The sequence below is a fragment of the Mustela nigripes genome, unplaced genomic scaffold, assembly GCF_022355385.1.
Source record: "Mustela nigripes isolate SB6536 unplaced genomic scaffold, MUSNIG.SB6536 HiC_scaffold_35, whole genome shotgun sequence".
Classification (NCBI taxonomy): Eukaryota; Metazoa; Chordata; class Mammalia; order Carnivora; family Mustelidae; genus Mustela; species Mustela nigripes.
In genome coordinates this window covers 31188-47268 of record NW_026739450.1, presented here as the reverse complement: position 1 = coordinate 47268, position 16081 = coordinate 31188, and the positions used below count along the sequence as shown (strand labels likewise).

The following is a 16081-nucleotide window of genomic DNA, read 5'->3' as shown; positions in this document are numbered from 1 at the left end:
TTTAAAGTTGTCTTTTTCTGTTGCTTTGACTGTTCACATGAAGTGTTTGATTTTCCTCTCTGCACTTGTCTTTAAATTCAAAGGTTTGGACGGAGTCCTGAGTAAAGGTGTTCAGCTATAGAAATTTTTAGGGCAGGGGCCCCTGGGTGGCTCAGTCAGTTAAATGTCTGCCTTTAGCTCTCGTCATGATCCTGGGATCCTGGGATGGAGCCTGGCTTTGGGCTCCCTCCTCAGCTCAGAATCTGTTTCTCCCTCTCCCTTTGCCCCTCCCCTGGCCCACATTCTCTCTTGTTCTCTCCCTCTCACATAAATTAAATCTTTAAAAAATTGGAAAATTTGGGGTGAAAAAAAATTCTGTTTTTCAACAAGGTATATGGGACATTCAGAAACTACATGTATATATCTAAGGAAGGAAAAAAAAAATGCTTATTCAGTAGTTATTCATTGAGTTCTTACGTAGCTTCCTTGTGTCAGGTGCTGATCTTGGCATTAAAGATAAAATGGTGACCAAGTCAGACACAGCCTGTCTTTGAGGTACATGTAACTGGGAGTAACATATGATAAATTCTAAAAATATTATAAAGGGGAAGCCATTGATACTAGGGGGATGGCAGAAAGGGAAACTAATGTAGACTTAGAAAATCAGAAATTGCTGCTATGTTGGCTCTGAAGTGTGAGTAGGAAGAGCTAAGAATGAGAAAACTGGGCTTAGCTGGTTTCCCAGATATCTACTAGATTCGTCCTCACTTAACACCATGACCAAGGCAGAACTGGTTTTTTGGGGACTCAAAGGTCATACATTTGTAAAGACTTTCTTTAAGGAGAAAACAAATAAGTAAAGTATGAGAACACAACTGGGGACAAAATAAATCATGATTTCAAATAAGAGAAATCCCAAGAAAATTCTGAAATTTTAGAGATTTAGAGTCTTTTCTTCTGAGTTCTTTGTGCGCCATTTCCCAGTAATACTTGTGTAGATTTGCTTCTGTGTGCAACCTGGCTTTCCCTCCCCACCCAAAATCCTCTAGGACTCCTAAGTAACTCTCAGCGCTGGCAGATGATGGTGTAAGTGAGGGATCTTGAAGCTCCATTAAATATAGAATAAACCCACCTTACCAGTGACTCCAGTTGAGAAGTAACAGGAGGTGGAAGTCTTACTTCAGCATGTTATGACTTTGAGAAATTTACTGTGAATTCTTGGTAAAAATCACACTTCAACTACCCAGGTTATGACACAGGCTTGGTTTTGACACACTTGGGTTTGAATTCTGGTTCTGCAGGTGATTAGCTGGGTAAGGTCAGGCATATGAATTAAACTTATGGAGGCTCAAGGATCTCATCTGTAAAACAGAGATAATAATGAAACCCATCCTTTAGAATTCTGGTAAAAAATTAAATAACCATCATAATCACCATCGTCTTTGTCTTTTTAAATACTTGTAGCACTGAAGTTCATGGAGAACATCATGGTTTGAAATATTATAAGTAAGCAAGAATGTACAGAACTTATAAACCAGTATTATAATTACACCTAACCTTAGGTAAACTTCATAGTTAACAAAGCATTTCCATGTTTACTATGCTATCTGATCTCACCGGATTCTGCCACAGCTACTATATGCCTGGGCCCCTTCAGTGTTTGCTGTCAGCATCCATTCTGATTGGACAATGTACTTGACCTTCTAGTTGCTGCATATTTTGAATACCATCCTTTAAAAAAACATAATTGGGCTTCACTGTTATGATATATTTTTTTCTTTTGTTTACGTGTGAAATGCCCGAAACTAAAAAGAATGACTTTCACGAAGACTCACAGGTCACAAGGGAGGTGGGTTATATTTGACTGGAAATGAACGGCCCAACTCCAATCTCAGTGCTTATCCCACAATATCAAAACTCGACATTAGTCTTGACATTAGTCTAACTTCAGATCATATTGGAGTTAATAATAAAGTCAAATCAGGTAGAGCTAATTTCACAGATATTCTAAAAAGACGTACTTACACTTTTGTTTCCTTCCTTCTGGTGGAAGAATCACCAATGGGCTCAGAGCTGTTGCTGCAATTAAGAGCATTAGAAGTACTACATTCTAGTTTATGTGACATTGGAGATGTGCAGAGGCCATGCCTTACAGAGGCCTGGATGATGACTGAGTGTTGAAGTAACTGGTGAAACAGAGAGGGAAGAATCCATCAACTTATACTTAAGAAAGCCATAGTTAATGAACATACAATGAATGAAAAGAGTCCATAACCAATACTGATGACTTGGTCATTATCATTAATCCCTTTCCTTGCAAGCTTCAGTCTCTATCTATATATGCATCATTGGATTTCAAACCATGCAATGTGTTAAGTGTTTTCTTCAGAGCTCCTTCAGTCACTTCAGTGGAGGAAGGAGTTGAAGGGCCAGGTGTGTTGTCTGGCATCTTTCATAACTGATAGTAGTGGGTGCATATTTATCTCTGTTATATGTTGAACTTGTGCTTAAACTTTCCTTTGAAAGAGGGATGCTTATCTTAGAAGTAAGTTTGGAAACTTACTTAAAGGACCAGAATCTAGGTTGGAGACCCAGTCCACTACATTTTAAATCTGATGTTGGGTAAATTACTTCACAACTCTGGAATTCAGTAAAAACTGATTTAGGGGGAGAAAAAGAATAAAGGACCAGAATCTAGGTTGTAGACCCACTCTACAACTTTTTAAATCTGATGTTGGGTAAGTTACTTCACAACTCCAGAATTCAGTAAAAACTGATTTGTGGGGAGAAAAAAAAGATTACCTTCACCCAGGTAGTTGATAAACTGCTGAAATTGTGGTGTGAGATGGTCATTTCACCTGTAGAATAAGGGGTGCCTGGGTGGCTCAGTGGGTTAAGTCTCTGCTTTCAGCTCAGGTCATGATCCCAGGGTTCTGGGATGGAACCCCGCATCTGGCTCTCTGCTCAGTGGGGAGCCTGCTTCCCCCTTTCTCTGCCTGCTGCTCTGCCTACTTGTGATCTCTCTCTCTGTCAAAAAAAAAAAAAAAAAACAAAAAAAAAACCCAACTTTAACCTGAATAAGATTTCAGTTTTAGTTATTATTATTAAAATCTCATCAGTGGTACATTTAATGACCAGTCAGTACATCTGACTTAATTAGCATATAAATATTCTTAGTAAACAAAGGCAAAATGCATTAATTAGGTGATTAGTCATGAGAATTGTTACCCACACCCATATATTTTGAATTTGATCCCAACATTTTGCCTGAAGTTAAATTGATTATGTCAGAAGGGTATGTTCCTACCACTATAATTCACTTGGATGACTTGACTACAAAATAGGCCTTTAGCAAGACAACAAATCATGCACAGCTCCGTTAAGTAATATATATAATCAGGGTCTTTGTTTTTGCTACTAGTGGGTTTTTTGTTTTGTTTTAGGTTTGTTTTGTTTGTTTGTTTGTTTGTTTGTTTTGGTTTTTTAGGAGTATGCTTGAATACAACTGAATATCAAAAAAAGAAACAATTTGGTTAAAAAATATGGGCAAAGGATCTGAATAGACATTTTCCAAAGAAAGATGTACAGAGGGCCAACAGCAACATGAAAATAGCTACATGCATTTCCCTAATTATCAGGGACATGCAAATCAAAACCACAATGAGGTATCACTTTACATCTGTTAGAATGGTTAGTAATGTATGAAAAAGACAAGAAATGACAAGTATTAGCCAGGATGTGGAGGAAAGGAAACCTTGGTGCACTGTTGGAGGGAATGTAAATTGGTGCAGCCATTATGGAAAACACTAAGGAAGTTTCCTAAAAAAAATTAAAAATAGAACTACCAGGGGTGCCTGCGTGGCTCAGTTGGTTAAGTGGCCAAATCTTGGTTTCAGTTCAGGTGATGATCTCTGGGGTCCTGGGATTAAGCCCAGTGTCCTGCTCCACACTGAGAGAGGAGCCTGCTTGAGGATTGTCTCTCTTCCCCCTACTTCTGGCCTTCCTCATTCACTTGCACTCTTTCTCTCTCTCAAATAAATAAATAAATATTAAAAAAAAAAATAGAACGGCCAATTTGGCCGTTTAAGTATCCAAAGAAAATAAAAACAAATTTGAAAAGATAGAAGTACTTCTTTTTTTTTTTTTGTAATATAATTTTTTATTTTTTATAAACATATATTTTTTAGAAGTACTTCTATGTTCAGTATAGCGTTATTTACAAGAGCCAAGAAATGGAAGCCGACTCACTGTTTATGAATAGTTGAATTGATAAAGAAGATGGGGTGTAATGGAAGAATCATCATAAAAAAGAATGAAATCTTGCCATGTGTGACAACATGGGTAGGCCTAGAATCTATCATGCTGAGTGAAATAAGTCAAAGAAAGACAAATATTGTAGAAGTTCATGTACATATGATATTTAAAAACAAAGCAAACCCAAAATAAAACAGACTCATATTTACAAAGCACAAACTGATGGTTGTCAATTGGGAATATGGGGGGGGGATAAAGTAGGTGAATTGGATTAAAGGTCTGCTTCTCGCCCTTGGAGTCCACTCTGACATGGGCTTGGCCCTTGAAGGAGGAGCTTGTGGCAGCCACAGGTTCCAGGTGTTTTGAGCTCCAGACAGGATGATGGAGGTTGTTTGCAAGAACTCTCTAGGTAAGACGGTCCATGTTAAATGCAACACTGATGGCACCATCGAAGCTGGTCACAACCAACTGGTACCCATTAAAACAAGATCATCCTGAAGAAGTGGGGCAAGATTTTTAAGGACCATGTGTCTCTGGGGGACTGTGAAATCCATGATGGGATGAAGCCAGAGCTTGATTACCAACAGAGCAGAATTCCTCCCCCACTACCCTGCCCCACCCTCCTCTCGCCCCCCTTCTCCTCCCCTCTTCTCCCACCCTCACCCCCACACTGGTATGAATGCCAGTTTTTATTTATTTGTTTTAAAGATTTTATTTATTTGAGAGAGAGAGAGAGCAGAGGTGGGGAGGAGAGGGAGAAGCAGACTCCCTTTGAGCAGGGAGCCTGATGTGGGATCACGATCTGAGCCTAAGGCAGAGGCTTAACCCACTGAGCCACCAAGATGCCTCAGGATGCTAGTTTTTAAAGACTCATGTTAGGGGCACCTGGGTGGCTCAGTGGGTTAAAGCCTCTGCCTTCGGCTCAGGTCACCATTCCAGGGTCCTGGGATCGAGCCCTCTCTGCTCGGTGGAGAGCCTGCTTTCTCTTCTCTCTCTGCCTACTTGTGATCTGTCTGTCAAATAAATAAATGAAATCTTAAAAACAAACAAACAAACAAACAAAAACCTCATGTTAATAAAATCTTTGAAGTTGCAAAAAAAAAAAAAAAATTGTTCCTGGAGTATTGACCTGCCATAGCCGTCTGAACCCACCCTAAAGTCCTGGGTGGGTGGACAGCTCCCGCAGCACCTCCAACCAAGCTATCCACCCAAGGATGGCAAAAGGCAGCAAGGGTCTGAGGGCAGCTGGCCAGAAGCTGTAGGAATCCCCTGCCCAAGTTTGGACCCCCTCCTCCACAACCCTAACCCTTCTCCATTGCCCCTGTGATTCCAGCCAGAGCTGATATTTCTAATTAGAGGATGTCTTCATAGCGTGTAACCCCTGAAAGGGGTCTTGGTCATTTGGAAGAGGACACAGTGTCCCCTCTGGCTAGGGGAATGTCAAAAAGGAATAATTTGGTTTGTTTTATGTTGTTTTGGGTTTTATTTATTTATTTGTTTTTTATAAAGTATAAAAATACATTTTTATAAAATACAAAATATAAACATTATATAATATATATTTATAAATAATTTTATATTATTTATTTATCTTTTATTTTTTTAAAGGTGCTTGCTTGTTTAGTGTAAATAATAGAAAATCTTAGTATCTTTTCTGTAACACAGATTAACACTTTAGTGTCATGTTTTAGATGTACCTACTATAACAAAGCAAAAAAAAATAACTAAGTATTAAAATACATCATGGGGACATAATGTACAGCTGAGAGAATATAGTCACTAATATTGTAACGACTTTTGTGGTGACAGGGGGCAGTTAGACTTACGGTGGTGACCATTTTGTAATGTATATGAATATCGATTCACCATAGCTTATACCTGAAATTAATACAATATTGTATGTCCATTATTCTTTAATAGTTTTTTCAAACAATAAGCTTGGTAATGTTCTGACTCTGATTTTCTGAGAGGTCCATAAATAGCTTTCTATTTATGCCTCCACTGAGGCATAAATAGTATTTCTGAGCTCAGATATGAAGTGAATTGTCTAAATGGCCAGGAAACTGTGTGAGGTGAGAAAGTCAGAGCCTCTGAGTATTGTTTTAAGTATTACTAATCCTGGCCACTCTACTATAAACTGGCTATTTTTTTTTCATGAAAATATGTTTTTTTCTGAGATTTATTCCTCTAACAAAAAGCAGGCTTTATTTTTTCTCGCATTATTTGATGTTAGCTTCCTTTCACAAATATAAGAACCCTAAGAATGAGATTAGAAATCCAGTGTTAAGCGATTTTGAGGGTGGTCTGTATTCCTGGTAAAACAGTGCAATGTGGGCATTTCCAATCTGGGATGTTAAAAATAGCTTTCCCATCAAAATCCTGGAGCTGATCTAAAATCACATGACATGGCAAGAATTCATCCTCAAAGTAGAGTTGGCTATAATACCACTTTCAGTGGGGAAATCAGTGTGATAGCAAATATGCTAAGTATAGTACTAGTTGTTATTAACATTATCAGTTATCATTTTAGAAACACATATTTCAGTGATGAGCAACTAATGACTTACCTTGCCTTACAACTTGGTCTAAGACATCATCTGAAAGACAAGAAAAAAACATATTTCTTCATTCAGCCAAAATTTAATGAACACCTGCTCTGTGCTGGAGATGTGAATAAGACAAAGTATCTGTCCTTAAAAAATTTACATTCTTGAACAGAAACAGACAATTAATGTACTTTATTTTAGTTAGTGATGAGTCCTATAAGAAAATAAAATAGGGCACTGTTATAAACAAGCGTGGAGTATATAAGAAGGTAGGGATTTCTCTTAGAGATAGGGATTATACACTGAGTAAAGAGAAGAATGAACAAATGAGCTATTCAGTGGTATTGGATCAAAGTTCCTGAAAGAGGAGAATGCAAAGATCCTGAGGCAGAAATTAATTTGTATGTTACAAAAACAGAGCAAAGGCCAATATTACTGCAATGAAGTGTATGAGGCCAAGAGTAGTAGGAGCTGAAATGGTAGAAGCAATATTTTTCCACCTGCTTACCAATTCCTTAATCAGAATTTTAAAAATCCTATTTGTGTGGCTAAACTCTAATATGAAATTAGATCCCCTTCTCTAATTATTATTATTCCTAGATGTTATTTCAAAGACTATTAATACATTTTCTGAATTTTTCTTTGCTAAAAAAGCCTTCAAGAATTTAGAAATAATAAAATAACTATCCATCACAGTTATAGATGTTACGTTTCCTAAAGATGCCAATATAAATGTAGATGGCTGTAGAAATCGGTACAGGTGGGTATAGATGTCCGTGTAGGTATAGGTATAGATATACACAATTTCTTCCAAATACAAGCCCATGCACATTTCTGCCCTGAGTCAGTGCTAACAAAAATCGTTTCTCATCTCTGGTCTAATTCAATTTCCAGATTTGTACATGGGTAGATTAAGGTTCATGAAAGTAAGCAACCAAATTGACCAATGAGATGTTGGCATATTTCCTGCTTTCACTATATCCTGTGATTTTGATGCTGATGGGTTTAAAACATATGCATATTTTGTTTTGTTTTGTTTCTGAAAAGCAGAATTGATATTATGCTGCAGGAAATGGGCAAAAAAAAAAAAAATGATCAAGGTTTCCAAAAAGTCCCTACTTATGCAAGAATACCTTCCATGTAGCCACATCAAATATGATGCTTGAATCAGTTAGATGCAAATGTGATCTTCTTTAGAAACATTCTTCCTACCAGTGTTCATCATTTGCATGAGCACATGTTAAGGGAGACAAGTCTGCATTGCACTCTCAGGGATTTAAAATGTGTCAATTAGATCAGTTACATGCAATCGCAAAGGGGAGAAATGTTGTCTTTTTTTTTTTAGAAAGTACTTATTTTCAGTGTGGCTGAGGGGACCCTGAAATGTGAGGGGAGAACCCGTATCTAGTGTAGGTGGTTGTATACTCCAGATTTCACGTCTCAATTTAGCATATTGTTCTCCACTCCTAAGATTGAATGCTCAGTACATTTTATGTGGTTTCGAAGTAACTTTCTTTCTCCCGCCTGGGGAAGAAGTTGCTCTTGAAAAGGGAAATAAACACATCTTATTGTTGGTGACGAAAAGTGAAGAGCCCTGGAAAAAATACTGTTCTTAGCAACAATTAAAGCTATCATCAAGGGAATTAAATGTTCTAGTGGCAATAGGAATATGGCGCAGTTGGTTGGGTTTATTATAAAAGAAGAGATATTATATCCACTGCTCCTATAATTAGTTCAATGGTAAGAGACAGTATCCTGGGGAGAGATAATAGAGTGTGTATCATAGTTAGAAAAGAAGTTTAGTCAGCAGAGATTCAGATTAAACATAAATATAAAAGAAAAGAAAAGAAAACCACAAGTAATAAGTGATCAAAGTGCCAAGTGGCATAGCTATGTCAGAATTTGAAATGTGAGGAGACCACATCTGAAATTATTGTTAGAGTTTTTGAGAATAAGAGACTGATTGAAACACAATAAACTATGTTATTTATTGGGATGCACGCAAATGTGTATTAAAAGTCAATCTTTGTTCCAAAGGCAGCTTCAACCAAACATAATGGGACTTGGGGTGGGGGTGAAGAGGTAGTGCGGGAAAGAGAGAAGGGAACAGACTGTAGTACCACGACACTCTGTTTGAAACATGTGCTATGTGAGGGTTCCTGAACCCAGTCCCACTGACCTGAAATTTAAAAGCAGGAAAAAAACAAATCTCTGAGAATTCTTTGACTTTGAAGATGAGATCGTAAAATATTTGCTTCTCCTTTTTCAACGTTGTTCATCGTTGCATTAATAAAAGGAAACATCTGCTTAAACTTTCAGCAGGCTGCTTTCTGAAGTCCTGAAAACTCATTCAAACCCAGTATATGATTAATGGATTTTACAAATTCTGCATGGGGATGGTTAGAAGAAGAGGAGAAAGGGGTCTGTTCATTCATTCATTCATTCTTTTTTTTTTTCAGCAATATAATAAATCATCTTAAAGGAAATCTGCCAAGAAAGTAGTTTGACCCCATTTGAAAAGAGGGCAACCCAGAATGAACCGCTTATTCAGGATTTATAGTTGCCCTTAGAAACTCAGCAACCATAGGGCCTTGAACCAGAGGTATAGAGGTTAACACGTTAAACCAAGGATCAAAACTGAGGCACATGGACTTCTAAGCTACTATCTGATACTCTGTCTGTTCCTGTTACTCCTCTTTTTTGAAGACAAAAACCAAAAATCAATTCCTCTAGCCTCTCAGCTTCTACAACTTTCCTTCCACAGTACCTTGACTTGGGACAATATAAATTAGAAGTGAATAGAGGGAGGAAAAACTCCCTTGTCTTTATTCCATGGGGCCATTGCTTTTAAAATATAAGTAAGATCGAACTTTAATTTATAGCTGAGAGTTCTCCAAGGTTTAGTTTCTCCTCTCTTACCTGTATTTTCCTCTCTCATTATAGATTGATGATGGCGAGCAACAGAGCTTTGCTAGGTATGGGTACAAAAAATAGGCAGTAGGAAATAGGAGGTTTTTGCCCAGCCGGAGCTGGGAGGGAAGGGGAAGCTCTGGTTTTAGAAACAATGAGAGGAAAGAAAGTAGTAAGATGTGCCTGTTCCCACCCCTACCCCAAACAAGCCTCATTTATAGTCACTTTGGGTGTGTAGGTCATTTAAAATGTGTGTGTGTGTGTATCTGTGCCTCTCTCTCTCTCTGTCTTTCTGTTCTTCTTTCTCTCTTTTAAGAAGGAAAGTAAATGTCCACACACTGGTTGATGACATATTGGCTTGGAAGATGGCCAAAGATAGATATATTTATCAAGCACAGCTGCTTCCATGTTTTAAAAGTTGGTCTCTGGAGCTACAGCAAATATCATGTGTGATTTTACTATACAAGAAAATGAGAGGAAGTAAGCGTTATCAACCTTTGCATGCCAAATGCCATTTGTAAACATTTATAACTAGAAAGGATCTCAAGGATCAGACTGGTGTCCTCAGAATCACCTGGAAATCTTTAAAAAATTAGCATATCTCAGCCCCTTCTCTCAAAATTCTGATCAAGCAATTGCTTTGAGGTACAGAATTGTGTATTTGTTTAAAAAGGAAAAAAAAAAAGTCTTGGGTAAGTCTCAAGCACACTCAAAATTGGGAACTTCTGACAATGCAGCTTTTTCACAGTTGGCGAATGGTTTTAGTTGTCTGTCGCTACATAACAGATTACCCAAACTTAGGTGCTTAGCACAGTGTACATTTCAGATCTCACAGTCTGGTGGACTAGTCTAGGCACAGCTCAACCCGTTCTTTTTCTCATCTTCTCACAAGATTGCACTCAACATATGGACAGGGCTGTGTTCCTTTCTGGAACTCAGAATCCTTGCCCAAGCTCTTAGGATCTGGGGCCGAATTCCTTGTGACTGTAGGATGGAGGTTCCCATTGGTGACTAGCTATCCTGAGGGCCCTCTCCTCCTACTTGACACTACAGTTCCTCCCCAAATGGTCCTTTTACAAGTCTACTGTAAACCCCCTCATCCCTAAACCACCTTACAATGTGGAACCTTATTCCTTTAAGCCAGTAGGAGAAGCTCTTGCTACCAGCTGCTAAGATACTGTCTTATGTAAGCCCAGAGTGGCTGTTCCACTACCTTTGTCATTTTCTGTTGGCTGGAGGTAAGCCTCAGATCCTGCCCACACACTCAAGGGGAGTGTGTTATGTAAAGATTTGACTCACTGGGGTCCCCTTCAAAGTTTAGCCACCACAGGGTATGCCAAAGAGCTCAACTGATCACTTGAGTTTGTATAACTATTTGGCAGAATGTTAGTCTTATTAGTCTGGGTGATCTTCTGATAAATAATTAATTACATTTTACATTTTTAAAATAGAGTATTCATGGTTAAATGATGGTATGGGGGCATGTGTTTCCACTTTCTTACTGAGCTTGTCATAGAATGTGAAAACCAGTTTATGAGTTTGCTCATTTTCCTCGTATCCTGTAGGTTTAGAATTTGTGTAAAAATACTAATAGTTAATTTAAAAAGAACCTTTGGCCCTAACATTCAGTGGTGGTTTGAAACATGCCAATTTCTGCTAAAGTGTGATTTTCATGGCACTTGGAACCACTTTTTGAGTAGTCTGCAGTTGTAACTGGAATCATTCATGTGGCAAACATTTTGGCCTAAGGAAAGTTAAGTATTTGGCAAAAACCACAGCTGACAATGTGCGTTGAAGCTGTTTTCCCATTCTTAGCACTTTTATCACTACTTAAATATTTCTGCAGTGAGCATTACATAAATATATGAAGAACCTCAGGAAAAAGCTGGTCATTTTAACTGACCTCTAGCTAAGAGAACGTGTACGAGTCTGAAATTTAGTGGATCCCCATCTGTTTCTAAATCTCTAAAGTCTGAAATTCGCAGTTGAGAAATTCTTTCCAATGTCTTATTTTTTTTTTTTCTGTTCAATTTAAAGTTTCCATCTTGATACACCAGTAACAACTGTGGGCGTATGTTGAATGTGTTTGGGGAGATACCAGTTTTTCTTTTGCATTATTAGTTCATTTAAATACAGATGCTATGGTTATAATTACTTGTAATACTCCTGTTGGCACAGAACACTTCCTTAAGCCAGTTCACCTAATTTGATTAAGAAATTACTTTTGAGACATTGCAAACACTCAGGTATACCAATGCAATATCATCAGATTTATTTCATATCCCTCTTTTGGAAAGAAATATAATTTTGTACTTACAGCTGATTCCTCATTATTCCAATCATAATCTGCTCTCCTTAACCATGTAAAGACAACCAGGCTAGAGGTAATTAGAGTCCTGCAGCATGTGTGTATCCTTACCATGTATGTTTCTATACCTCCACTCCATATAGCTATAAAGGTCTATAATATTATTTTGTTCTTCTATTGCATAAATTTTACAGATGTACTTTTTCAACTTGCTTTTTGTGCCCGATGTTATATTGTGAAATTTTGCATAGTGATTCATGAGGAGCTAGTTCATTTATTTTGACTATTGTAGTGTTTTGTTATATAAGAGTACTATGAATTATTTACCCATTTTTAATTGAAGGACTTCTAATTATTTACCATTACTCATGGTTAGGAAAAATGTTTCAGTGAACACCCCTGTAAATGTCTCACTGTGCTTATATGGGGGTGTTTCTCCAGGAAAATTCTGTTTAAACTTTTTGTACTGTAATTCACAGAAGGAAATACATTTTATCTTGGGACTCATGACCTGCACACAAGCACACAAACCTATGTATTGAAAGATACTTACCTTTATCTTTTCTATATTCACATGCATATACACATGTGCACATACACACAGATATATGTATATGATGAATAAAATTTACTCTGGCATTTTGAGTTCTGTTCTAATAAACTAAAGTGGATAAAAACCTACTAAATTGAACTGGAAATCTTTTAATGGGTTATAATCAGCACTTTTAAAAATGATGCCATAGGTTATATATCTAATACCAGAACCTCTACGAAAAATAGGCATTTTCAACTTCTTCATATTGCTAAATTGCTTTGTAGAGAGTTTGAGAAAATTTACACTATCACAGGTGGTATAAATAAGTTTCTATTTCTCTTTATTCTCTGTTTTCTTTTTAGTTCTTTACATCTTGTAGGGTTTTGTTTGTTTGTTTGTTTGTTTTTTGGACTGAGGTATATGTGACAAATAAAAAAATATATATATATTTTAAAATCTACAACTTGATATTTTAATGTATAAATACATTGTAAAATGATCATTATGATCAAACAAACTAACATATACATCACCTCACTGTTACCTTTTTTTTTTTTTTTCATTTCTTTATTTTCCAATTTTGAGAACGAACACTTTAGATCTACCTTCTTGGAAAATTTCAAGTATACACTACAGAATTGTTAACTATATCATCATGTAGTAGATTAAATCTCCACAACTTACTTATTTTGCATAACTGAAACTTTGCACCCTTGAACCAACATCTTTTCATTTTCCCACTAGTCCCACTAGTCCCTGCAAACCACCATTCTACTCTGTGTTTCTAGGAGTTTGACTATTTTAGATTCCACATCCCAGTGAGATCATGTACTATTTTGTCTTTCTGTGAATGGCTTATTTCAGTTTTCTCAAATTCCTTGTCCAGATTTGGAAACATGATCAGGGATCTGGAGATTATCTGAAAGAATCATAGTAAGGTTTGGTAAGACTCATTGCACTGAAATGGTACAGAAAATTTATAACATTATAGGAAATAGAATGTGAGATTACTTACCTATGGGAAGCCACTATTTCTCTAGATGTGCCTCCTACTCATTACATAAAAGAAGATGAAATCTGGGTTCCTCCAAACCTGTGGCTCCTTTACTTTGCATAAGTTACAGATAGCACCAGTTTTTCCCCAAGAGTAAAAAAGGGGAAGTTTCAGGAATCTACATTAATTCTCTTATACCCTTGATCTCTTGAATATATTTTACATGATGGAACCATTATTACGTCAAATTGAAAGCACCCTACCAGAAGTCATAAGGTGACTAGGGGTCAGGGGGTGAAGAGGATGTTACTTCCTACTTAGTGGACTTCTGTTTATTCAAGTTTCCTATATATTCTTTAGTCAGTTTGGGCATTTAATATTGTTCTTAAAAATTTCTTTTAATAGTGTTTTCTAATATTTTGTCATAAAATTATCCATGATACTCTACTAAATTTTTAAATATCAGTTTTATTTCTGATGATAGCCTGTTTTCAGCTATGATTTTAATGTTGTTTCTGTCAATTATTTCAAGTGTTTCCTTCCTGTTATTTCTTTTTTCTGGAATCAGCTTTATTTTTGCTGAAAATTTTTGTGATCCCTCTGCCAATGTTGCTGTTCTGGTTAATTTCTGCATTGATTCCAATCTTTTCTTTCCAATTTGTTTTCACATTCTCCTCCTTTGAAAAAATCTAATTTCTTTAGTTAAATACAAAGACCACTATGGTGCTACATTTCTTCTTTTATAATACGTGCATTTAAAGCTTAAATTGTCATGAAAGACAGTGTGGTCATCGCACCCCTTAAGAATTTAAAGAATCCAGTATGCGCTGCCATTCGGTTCCAAATATTTCATGATACCAAGTATAATCTCCCGTGTTCTCACAAGAATAACTTGTTTGAGTGAAGTGTTCTCTAAATGTCCATTGGTTAAGTTTATTCATTAGATTCAAATATTTTCTAAACTTGATGTTTTGTTCGGACAACATCATCAAGAGGATTGGAACTAGTTACAGTTTTGCTGAGAATCTGTTTCCTTTATTATTTATTTTTCCTAATTTTCACAATCATCTTAAAGTTTTTTCTGTAAGTGACTATGTGAGGTATGTTAAAATCTTCCACTATGATTATGGAATTGTCTATTTCTCTTTTTAGCTCTGTCATCTTTGTCTTTACATATTTGGGACTGCGTTACTGTTACGGATGCATTCAGGTTTAGAAATGGCATAACTGACAGTTGTGTGACTTCAGGCTTTATAGAGGTTCTCTCTGCTGCTAGAGCATTTCACCTGCCTCTTTTCAGTCATGCATCATCTTGTTTAGCTCATACTCCCAGCTAAATTTCCTTTTTCATTTCTCACATCTGGCAGTGCATCCTCCACTTATTTTTCCTTCAGAGCTGTGTACCTGTTGTTGCTCTCTCTCTTAGATTCATATTCAGTATTTCTGTTTTGTAACGGGAAGTGGATCTAGGTTAGTTCAATCTGTGATGTGGCCAGAATCAGAAATTCAAACGTTAATTACTTACCCAGAGGAAGGGCTTCTATTCGAGCAAAATAAATGTTATCTAAGTGACCCTTATTCCAAACAGAACAAGACAAAATAAATTCCCGATTGCAACTTATTTTTAGGATTTACTGCATTATTTCAGAACTTGCACCTTATTGTTACTACCACTCTAACAATATCACTATTACTCTTTCTTTTAATAATGGTAATAATAATAGCTAATTGCTAATATTTATGCAATGCATACTCTCTCCTAGCTACTTTTTGAACTGCTTTGTGTGCATTAACTCATTCTTTCATTCTCAAATACTATGAAGTAAATGATTATCATTCTTATTTCACAAAGAAACCAAAGAATACAGGCTAAATAACTTGCCTGAGATTACTTAATTGTTAAAGAACAGAAGCAGAGTCAGAACCCCAGTGGTTTGGCTCCAAAGCCTTGATTCTGCATTTAGACTCAAGCCAGAAAGGTACCTTCCCTAGGCTCCACCCTTTAAAAAAATCTAAACAGGATTTCTCCAGACACTTCCTTTTTTTTTTAGCCAGGGACTTCATATGCTTAAGGGGAGGATCCCACATATAGTCCCCAGCCATCTCTTAGATCAGGCCTTACTGTTTGTTGAGATCTGGAATTCCTACTCAAACTCTTTTTTAATATCTATATGGGTCTCTTCCCTCGGTGCACCCTCCTAAGAGCAGATATCATTACTGCAGTGGGCACCTATAAGCTCAAGGGTGACTTTGTATAAGGTATATGGTTGGACCTTGGACATGTTGGCTGAAATGTCAACACATATGCAGGTGAAGTCCCTCCTATAAAGCTAGACTTAACAGGTGTAGGAATATATTCAGGGCTTCAAGGAGAGGGCTGGGCACCAAGATCTGCCTCTTCCTATGCCACCTCAGTCCAGGACAAAATGCCAAGTCATCTGAGAATTCTAAGTTTGAAAATAACCATCAAGGCATTTTAAAGATGACGAAATGGCTTTATTAAAAGTTTGCTAGCTTTATTCTTAACTCTGAAGTATTTTTTTAAGATATTATTT

General features: G+C 36.9%; 1 pseudogene; it reads left to right on the top strand.

The window, feature by feature from the left end:
• The first annotated feature begins 4611 nt into the window (after nucleotides 1–4611).
• On the top strand, nucleotides 4612–14863 carry LOC132008077 (ubiquitin-like protein 5; annotated as a pseudogene).
• Nucleotides 14864–16081: the final 1218 nt, after the last annotated feature.